Here is a 10977-nt window from a genome sequence, read left to right as displayed (position 1 = left end):
AAAATAGAATAAGGGAACTGCTGTTTTTAACCAGATGAAAATGACCATTGAAAGATTTGGCTGAAAAGTGAAATTTAGTTAGAGCTGATTGCTCAGACACAATTGAGGTCATAGTTTACTAAGATTCAATTTGATTAATGCAGTCTCTTGAGTGTTCAAATTTCAGATGACTTCTGGAACAGTGCCTTGATAAAGGGAAGCAACTGTCTAACACTGTGATGAAGAAACAAAGACAAGGCTGTGGAGAGAAAAGGAGGGAGGGGCTGATGGACTTTCAACCCCCTCCTGAAAGAGGAGTGCAACTCCTGCATGGAGAAAGACTGACTTAAAGCAGGAAAAGGTGAACATTTCACTTGAGACCTTTCCTGAGCAAGAAGAGAACATCTGGAAAATGCAAAACTCTGGCAGAATCAAGCAAAAGCCAGACGGAAGAGAAACAGAGAAACAACAGAGACCATACAACCCAACATCAAGCCTTTGACTGCCATCACAGACTGACGACCCAGTGCAACAGCTAAAGAGCTTCAACAGACTGATGATCTACAGAAAAGAACTTCCATCACTTCCCAGTGCTGCACAGGTGCTGCATATCTAATGATCACTATAGAGACTGCTTCAAATTTGGTTAATTAATTTAATAATTAATTTTATTAACTTATTATTGATTATTCACTGGTCTCACAGCAGCTCTTTGAATTCTTGATCTGCTTTTCATTAGGTACCAGTCCAGCCTTATGTCTTAAAGAAAAAGAAATTTTGACAGAAAGAGTGGGTGCTTAACTCACCAATCAGATAAAAATGGAGCTGGATTTGGCGTAGAGAGGGTTATTTCATTAACCAACTAGGGGAAATGTACAGCTGAATTATCGATACAAATGCTGAGCTTTTATGAAAAAAAGTGGGGTAGACAGGATGTCTGGTAGGAAAAACAGGACTGATAAAATAATATGTTGGTCACTCCATTTTGTTTAGGGACATTTTGGGGATAGATTGAGGAAAAATAATAACTATAAAGTTCCAAAATCATGAAAATCACAAATTCTGTCATCTCTGGGGGAAATGAGATAGAAATGTTGATATCCATGGATCCTAGATTATGCAGAAAGCTTCTATGCTCTTCTCTAAGATGCTCATGAGCAATAACAAAAAGTATATGATGAAAATTTAAAGTAGACAAATAAATGACATTTGAGAAATTACAGTTGGCTCTCAATTGCACAATGCCTAAAACAATTATTCTGAACCAAATAATCTGTTAGATTTTGACGAGAAAAAGAGGTTTACATAGCAGTGTTAAATAAACTATGTGGGGACAGAAGTTACCCAGTTGCATAAAATGATGTTTAGAACCTATGGGAAATACAACCAAAACTACATTCAATAGAGGCTGATAATGAAAAAAGCTTACGTTAGTCTATTCAAAATCTGAGGCTAAAATCGTTCATTCACAATCAGCTAAGGTTGCATAAAAATAAAAATAAAAATGAATTTAATCAAAAAGGGTGTGTGTGTGTGTGTGTGTGTGTGTGTGTGTGTGTGTGAAAGGGAGAGAAAAAGTATGAATGATGGTGTGCAATGGTGTGATATGGAGAGAAAGATAGTGTCTGACGAGACACTGAGGCAAATCAATTATTTTGCCAAAACAGCTGTATGCAAATATTGAAATGTGGGCCCACAGGGCAAGTTATGCCCAGTAAAATTATGACCATGGATGAATTTGGTTAAGTTTCCTGGTCAGCACCTAGGTTATTGTTGTGGCAGAAAGGAAAAACAATGCCACACTTGCGCAGCGTATTGCATGGGAAGGCAAAGCAAGAAAGCTTGCTCTGTCCACCCCACATCTAACTTCCTTTTCAGCAAATCATGAGAGAGCTGATTGTGTGTCAAAATGAAAAATATGTTTTTCTGACTGTTAACAAGAATTAAGTGGGTTAAGTGTTTTCCAGGTTGAAAAGCTTATGCTATTGAGCAAGATATGCCTAAGAAATTATCCAATGATAGTAGAACTCAGTTTATAAAACAAAGAGATATCTGAACTTGCAAATTGTTGAGAATTAATTGGAAATTAATTAAAAATAGTAACATTCTTATATTTAGTATAAAAATGGGTATTAACCCAGCTCATTGTATTGATAATAATGGATATGAGAGTCCAGGACCAGGACAGCCCTTAACCCACATGACATTTCCACAGGTCGCTCCAAGAAGGACGACAGGCCAGATGAAAAAATTAGCATGTCTGATATCACTAATAACAATTCTGAAAGTTTCCCTTTACAGGTAACAGCACAATCAAGGCCAGGAAATGGTTGGCTCCACCAATAAGAACCATTGAGGATGCAGTTATGATCTCAAGGGAGAATCTTACATCAGCAACATGGTTGCAGAGTGACACCTAGGTCCAAATCTCCCACCTTAAATGCGCCAACCAGCTTCAACAACCCTACACAGCATGATGCGAGGGATCAAGGGCGTGCTAGTAACGACCCTGTCTTGCCAACGAGGGAAAGACCATCGCAACGGCTCGTAAAGAGTCACCCTGGTGAAGATGTAGGCCAACAAATGGAAAGGAGGAAATGGAAAGAGAATGAAAGTTGAAACAGACAACGAGAAAGAACGCAAAAAGAAAAAGACAAAGACAGAATGAAGCAGACATGTAAAATTGTGTCATGAAAGAACTTTTGATATTAGAAAGGCAAGATCTTTTTACTTCTCCACTAAAGTCAAGTGTGCACTCAGGGTAAAGACATGCAAAAGTGAGACTTAATAAGTCTCAAAGGGGGAAGGTTGAAGATTTTTATTGGTCAAACGGGAGAAAATCAGACAACATGCTTTGCATGCTGAGAAGCTGCTTGAAGAGAGAGAAAGAAGATGACGAAGGCGACAAAGATCAGTAAAGTGATTGACCAGCTGCCCCATGCAAAGGGGGACGTCTGGCTGACAGAGGTAAATGAACATACAGTGGTGTATGGGAGCTGAACACGCAGCGACATCACTGTGTGGGAGTAATCTGAGGTCAGTACAGGCCAACGAATGACAGCAAGGAGAAGTTAGCAGGAGTTAGCAGGTGTCACATGGCAGTACCTGACAAGAATGGTACACATTGAATTAAACAGGAAGATGAGGAAAATGAAGAAATCCCTAGAGACAGAACCGAGTCTGCAGATATTAGCAACCAATATGATCGTTCTGATCTTGCTCACTGCTACTCTGATCGAGAAGGCCGAGATGTCCAAGAAGTAAAGGCAGGAGATGAACACTAGCTGGACCACCCAGATCCTGCCCACTCCTATGCCAGCAACATGTGGTGGAGACTGATTAACCACAACAAGGCAAGAAATCATCTGATCAAGGCGAAAAGTGAAATCGGCATGAAAGTAATTTCACTGCAAGATCACAGCAAATATTCAAGCTTGGGAAGAGACAACCCTGTTCCGAAAGAACATTAACTATAAAATAGCCTTTAAGTTGATAAGTCGAAGTGACAAGGTATGAACTGATAAGTTTCATGAACACTACGAAGGTAATGATGGAGGGCATCAAGGAAGACCTGCGAGGACTAAGACAGCACTGCAAAACCAACTCGTCTTTGACCAGCTCACTGCATCTGCAGGGGATGTGTACAGTAGTGGAGACTACATGTTGTACATATACTCTAGACAATGATGCAGATGAACACATGATAGACCTAGGCAATAGAAAGATTGACCGCAAGAGAAATGAATACTGATGACAATGTATGGGGATGAAACTGGTTTAAAGGAATTACGGTAGAAAGCTGAACACATTAGATTAATTGCCCTCTCAGCACTAGCTATGTTGCAATGTATGTGGACTTGTTGTAATGTTCATGATCAGAAGAGCTGTGAATTCAACATGAAATCTTCAATAGCTCACCACATGGTAATATCAAATGTCATAAGGTTAGATGTAGTAAAATTGGGAGGTAAATGTTTCATAGAGAGAAGCAGACAGATAAATACCCCTTCAGAGTACTTTGGTTAGTCACTGAGTAGTAGTAACTGGAGAAAAAACTGAATCATGAAACAGCATTGTGGGGAAAGTGAGACGTAAAACGTCTCAAAGGGGGAAATATGAAGAAGATTTTTATTAATCAGAATCAAGTATAATCAATGTGATTATAGCCATATATGCATCAAATTATTTCACTATTATAATCATGTGTCTTTCTGGGTGTCTAAGGGCCTGCAGGAGAATGGAATGTGCAGACATTGCAAAAGTCACATATGGTGTACCCCATGATGAAGCTATATGGTTTGTTTTGACAATAGACAAAATATATGTTGAGGTACACTAGCTAGGCCATGTCCACTAGAGAGGCCAGGGTAAGGAAGAATTTGTTATGTTAGGGGCCTCTAGCTGGTCCATGGTGGAGAAGAACATCTGTTTATAATAATAATGGTAAATCTAAGGACCCCCCAGTAATTCAGTATGACATGTGTGCGTGAGAAGGCAGGTATAAAAACCCTGCCTCGACAAAGCTAAGTTAGTTCTCTAGGACCAGACTGCAGAGCCTGTTCTCTGTGGATGCTTTCCTGAAGGGGCTCGGCTTAATTGTTTCGGCAATAAAGTCTATTCTTTTGGTATCAAAACCCAAGTCTCAAAAATGTTTCTTCAATCGAGGAAGAAGGAAACCACTTCAATATATAGGGGGTCCAGAGAAGGGCTGCATCAAACAGTTATTTTGATAATCAATTCACCTATTATTACAATGATTATTCAATTTATCATTGCTTATTTCACTAATTAATCCATATGGTCTGAGTGATACATTTTTTGATACAACTTATTTACTTATAAATAAACTTAGAACTTAAATTTATAGACTAAATTTAGAATTTATAAACTTATTAAAGTTGTAATATTTTGAGAATAAAATTTAAATTCCAAGAATAAAGACAAATATTACTGTACGTATTTCTATGAGCAATCTTTGGAATGTTTTATTGTTGTTTTTAATTAAATACATGTGAGGAATGAAAGGAGGCCACAGATTTTTTATTTTTTTTTGCAGTGTAGGTAGTGGAATTTTCACAAAGAAAACAGTATAATTTAATAAAACAAATGTCTCGTAATCGAAAAGATCTGTCCTGCCACATTAAAGAATATGAAAAACACAATATTTCACTATTAATCTGAAAGATTTTGAAAGCTGAGACTTTGTTTTGTATTGAAAATATCGAAAGCTCAAAGCTTATTGCTATTATTGGATGGCTGATACACTAAATAATTGCAACTGAAGACTTGAAATATTATTTCCAAGCATACTGTCTCTGAAAGTATAACAAACGGTATGATTTCTGCTAATAATCCCATATATATATTCATATAAATTCCAGGGGCCTGGCAACTTCTCCCAGTGCTCCCAATCTGGGCCAATTGCATGTGCAGGCTATACTCTCAAAATAGTATAAATTTAATTGCTATGATTTAATTCTCATAATTTCGACTTTATTCTCGAAACATTTGACTTTATTCTCGTCATTCCGACTTTATTCTCAAGATTTTACAATATTAATCTCGTCAATTTAGATTTTTTCAATTTTTAATGTGACACTAAAACTTCATCGTACAGTGATTTTTCAGCTATTGCAATTTGTTAAAATATTAGGTTAAACTGTTACTGTATAACCTAATACTGTTACACAGTCAAGTGTTATAGGGCTACTGTATAAATGAAGAGTTTGTGCAAACACCCACCTTGCTATGATCAGAAGCTTTCTTAATTGCTTTTTCTTATAATATATATTACAATAAACTCGCAATAAACTTAAATTACATTAATGCCAGACAATAATGCTCAGTGAACACTTAAAGGAACACTCCAATTTTTTTTTTTGGAAATAGGCTCATTCTCCAACTCTCCCCGAGTTAATAAGTTGAGTTTTACCCTTTTGAAATCCATTCAGCCGTTCTCCTGTTCTGACGATATCACTTTTAACTTCAGGCACTGCGTGATATTACTGCGCCTGCTGTGTCCATATTATGGCAGCAAATACCTTTGGAGTTGGAGAATGAGCTTACTAACTTACTAACTTACTAACTCTCTTCACCAGCATGGCAAAACTCATCAATCAATGACAGAGTGTTACAGGGCACAAATGACTTAATAAACAAATATTACTGGGCTCTCTTTGTGATGTTTTATTAACAAGTTTTGGGAGGAGCTCGTGCAGGTAATTAACCTGGCCAATTCACCCTTAGTATCCCTATCCACTCAACGCAGGGAAAAATCCCTATAAATAACACAACAATCCTACCTTCATCATCTCTTGTCTCGTCAAGGCAATGGCTCATCCAAGCAACACGAACTTGTCCGAGATCGACCTCTACCCAGAGGACAACGCCTTCAAAGCGGCACCGGATCCTACAGCATCCCCCGCTGCAACGCAAGCCACCACCGCCCAACAGGATCTTCCAACTTAGCCCGCGGCTGCACCACGGCGCCGCAGGCCCTCTCGCACTGCCGCCACTTACACCAGCCGACGCCAAGCCACGCCATCACCAGCACCTCCCAGGCATCAGCCATCTTCCCCGGCGTTCTCCTACGCCTCAGCCCTGTCTTCTGTCTGAGCTACAGGGAAATGGACCGTAGCAGGACTGCGGCAAACGTTCACCAGCACTGGCGTCATCATCCCGCGCCGAGCTACCAAAGCAGACCTTCTTGATCTGCACGCTTCCCTCCAACTGGGAGAATCTTCCCTCCAACTGGGAGAAACCCTAGGCCCCAGCACTGCCATTGAAGTTTTGGGCATCAACTTGGATTCCCAAAAATTCCAGGCCTCTCTGCCCAAAGAGAAAATCGATAGAACGATACTGGTGACTTCATCTCTCCTAACCAATCCAAGCTGTTCCAAGTGCAAGATTCTATTCGTTTTAGGCCATCTAAATTTTGCAATGCGCATCATCCCGCAAGGCCGCCCCTTCATCTCCCATCTTCTCTCGCTCGCATCCTCCGCCCACGCCCTAGAGGATCAATTATCCCTAACTGACCCATGCCGCAACGAACTTAGTCTATGGATTTTTTTCCTTAAACAATGGAACGGATTATCCTTCTTCTATAACAACCTGATTTCTTCCCCAATTGATATCCAACTGTTTACTGCCCCCTCCAAAGGTTTCGGTGGGTTTTTCCAAGGTTCGCATCCACATGGCCCCCCCCAGCTAGCCGATCTGCTGCTCCAGCTAGCATCCTCAGCACTATTCGAGCTTTATCCCTTAGTCGCGGCAGCTTTTCTATGGGGTAAAGAATGGTCCCACTCTCCCACCCTAATGCCTTTGTTAAGACGCCTGATTTGGATTTCGGCTTGTGACCAATTCATTATCACCGCAAAACACATCCCTGGGTCTAAAAATCAAATAGCTGACTCTCTTTCTCGTTTTTCCTTTCAGAAATTCATATCCTTGGTACCAGAGGCGGACCCGTCCCCGACCCCAGTACCTCCCTATTCAGAGCTGATATTCCCATGAACCACCCCCACTCTCCTCGAAGCTTCCCTCAATTCCATTCTCCAAGCCATTTCCCCCAGAACCCTTCAGTCGTATCTAACAGCGTGGAAGTGTTTTAAAACATTCCACATAGCCTACAAGCTGCCGTTTCCCGACTTCTCATTGCTAGCCATTACCTTCTTCATCTCCTATCTCAACGCCATCAAAAACCTCCAAGTCAGCTCCATTAAAGGATACCTTAGCGGGATCCAATTTTTCCACAAACTCACATACGGCTCACCTTCAGCTCAAATTACTAATTCCCAGACTGCCCTACTCATCAAGGGTATACAAAAAACCCACCCCACCCGCCCAGATACCCGCCAACCTATAACACTAAAAATACTAACCAAATGCATCTCCATCCTCCGCAAAGGCTACCAATCCATCCACACCGCCAGTACGCTAGACGCCATGTTCATCCTGGCTTTCTTCGGCTTCCTCAGATGCTCTGAGCTCGCCATAACATCCAACTTTAACCCAGCCATCCACCCAACTATCTCCTATCTAGCAGCATCAGGTAATGAAGCCATCTCCTATTTTATAAAACAAAGCTAAACAGACCAGTCAAAGAGAGGCCATTTTGTGTACATTTTCAATCTCCAGTCACCCATCCAACCATTCCAAACCCTCCTAACCTTCCTCCAGCTCAGGAAATCACAATCAAAAAAACCCATCCGACCCCCTTTTTACAGACGACTCCAACCGTCCCGTCACCCGTTTCTGGTTTCAGAAACATCTCAAGTCTGTCATACTCCTTTCTGGCACCCCCACCGATAATTTCTCCAGCCATTCCTTTCGAATCGGCGCAGCAACAACAGCAGCCCAAAAAGGCCTCTCCCAGCAGCAAATTCAAACTCTCGGACACTGGTCGTCAGAAGCTTTCAAAAGCTACATTCGATCAGACCGCTCCGACATTAAAGAAGCCCACCAGACCCTAATCAGCTAAAACATTCATCCCTTTCCATCCCCTTACACCCACACTATCCACACAGCCCCTCGCCAGCCATCCCATAGCATCCTCTTTTAGTTGATCCTCAAACCTTTCCTTCATGTCCCGCCACAGCAATGTCTGCCCCCGCAGGAGCCTTTACCAATTTTCCCCTCAGCCACCGCAGCATCCGCTACCTATAATTCCCAGCTGATTCAACACCGCCAGTTCCCGCTGGAGCCCCTAGCCTTCTTCTCACACTGCAGCCACAGCGTTTCGCTCCCACTGGAGCCTTTATTCTTAACCTCCCTCTGCCGCAGCAGAGCCTGCTTCCGCAGAAGCCTCTAGTCCTCTTTTCCGCACCGCAGTGGCAGCTCCTGCAGGAGCCCCTAGCCTTCTTCCCACACCGCAGCAGCAGCATTCGCTCCCACTGGAGCCTCCAGTCCTCTTTTCCGCACCGCAGTGTCAGCTCCTTCAGGAACCCTTAGCCTTCCTACCACTCCGCACTAGCAGCGTTCGCTCCCGCTTCTATTTTATAACCTCCCTCTGCCGCAGCAGAACCCGCTTCCGCAGAAGCCTCTAGTCCTCTTTTCTGCACCACAGTGCCAGCTCCTTCAGGAGCCCTTAGCTTTCTTCCCACTCCGCACTAGCAGTGTTCGCTCCCGCCGGAGCCTCTATTTTTAACCTCCCTCTGCCGCAGCAGAGCCGGCTTCCGCAGAAGCCTCAAGCCGTTTTTCCTTCACCGCAGTGTCAGCTCCTTCAGGAGCCCTTAGCTTTCTTCCCACTCCGCACTAGCAGCGTTCGCTCCCGCCTCTATTTATAACCTCCCTCTGCCGCAGCAGAGCCCGCTTCCACAAAAGCCTCTAGCCCTCTTCCCTGCACCGCAGGAGCCCCTAGCCTTCTTCCAACATTACAGCAGCAGCGTTCGCTCCTCTCGGAGCCTCGATTCATAAACCTCCATCAGCCGCAGCAGAGGCCACTTCCGCAGAAGCATGTAGCCTTCTTCCCACACCGCAGAAGCAGCGGTCGCTCCCGCTGGAGCCTCTATTCTTAACCTACCTCTGCCGCAGCAGAGCCAGCTTCCGCAGAAGCTTTTAGCCCTTTTCACCTCACCGCAGCGTCAGCTCCTTCAGGAGCCTTTAGCCTTTTTTCCCACTCTGCACTAGCAGCGTTTGCTCCCGCCTCTATTTATAACCTCCCTCCGCCACAGCAGAGCTCGCTTCCGCAGAAGCCTCTAGTCCTCTTTTTCGCACCGCAGTGCCAGCTCACGCAGGAGCCCCTAATATTCTTCCCACACAGCAGCAGCAGCATTCGCTCCCACTGGAGCCTCTATTTTTTAACCTCCCTCTGCCGCAGCAGAGGCTGCTTCCGCAGAAGTCTCTAGCCCTCTTTTCCGCACCACAGTGCCAGCTCCCACAAGAGCCCTCGGCCTTCTTCACACACAGCAGCAGCAGCAGCGTTCGCTCCCGCTGGAGCCTCTACTAATAAACTCCTTCTGCTGCAGCAGAGCCTGCTTACACAGAAACCTGCTCCCGCAAAAGCCCCTAGCCTTCTCCCCTGCACTTCAGCAGCAGCTTTAGCTCCCGCAGGAGCCTCATCCACCTTTTTAATGTTCCCCACTGCCGCAGCAGTCGCCTTTTCCATAGGAGTTTTCCTATTTTACCCCAGCAGTACCTGCAGGAGCTCCTCCCTCATCTCCATCCACGCACCAATGCCCACAACTACAGCGAATGTCCAGCATCCCTTAAGTCCAAGTTTTTTGGGGTGCTGTTTGGCTGCTGTCTTGCAAGTAATTACTAGCCTTTTGGGGAGCGCTTATAGGGTTCAGGCCAGTGCTGAGCTCGGACCCCTCCCCCTGGGCGGGGGATAGCCCCGGGCTCGGGAATTACCTCCGAGCTCGAGGCCCTCTTCCGGACAGCACGCCAAACACGCACAACCTTTCGCTCAGTTTTATTATACGTAAGAGGGAACTCGTGAAACAAACATTGAGCACATTTGGGCACGTTCCAGCCACAGGTGTGCCGATGCGGTTCATGTGAACGATTTAAAACACAAATGCATCAAACAAACACATGTAATTAACATATAAACATCTCATTAACATAAGCTACGATGCCACATCACTTTTATCTGCAAAATTAATAAACACAACAAGAACTTGACAATTTTACATTGTGTATTGAAATGACTGGCAATGTGCCTTTTTAAACATAAGTGAAACTCTGTATGGTTCACCATCGCCCCCTAGTGTCATCCGTCAGTATATAGAGGTCTAAGTGATGTTAAAGTAAGCATCATAACACAGTATGCACAAGTTTAGTTTATGTTAAAGTAAGCACCTGTATACTTAATCAGTGTTCGGGAGTAACTACTTACATGTAACAAAATCAATATCACATTTGCATTTGTGCTATTTAACCACACTCATGTAATACTGCACTCACTGCTTGTGTGATATTGCTTAACTATAACATATGATATAAACATAAGAAAAAAACACAAACGGGGGCATATATTTTTATGTCATATACACTTGA

General features: G+C 43.4%; 1 pseudogene; it reads left to right on the top strand.

The window, feature by feature from the left end:
• The first annotated feature begins 6918 nt into the window (after positions 1–6918).
• On the top strand, positions 6919–8458 carry LOC141316182 (uncharacterized; annotated as a pseudogene).
• Positions 8459–10977: the final 2519 nt, after the last annotated feature.

This window comes from Garra rufa, unplaced genomic scaffold (assembly GCF_049309525.1).
Source record: "Garra rufa unplaced genomic scaffold, GarRuf1.0 hap1_unplaced_076, whole genome shotgun sequence".
Taxonomy (NCBI): Eukaryota; Metazoa; Chordata; class Actinopteri; order Cypriniformes; family Cyprinidae; genus Garra; species Garra rufa.
This window is presented reverse-complemented; position numbering and strand designations above follow the sequence as displayed.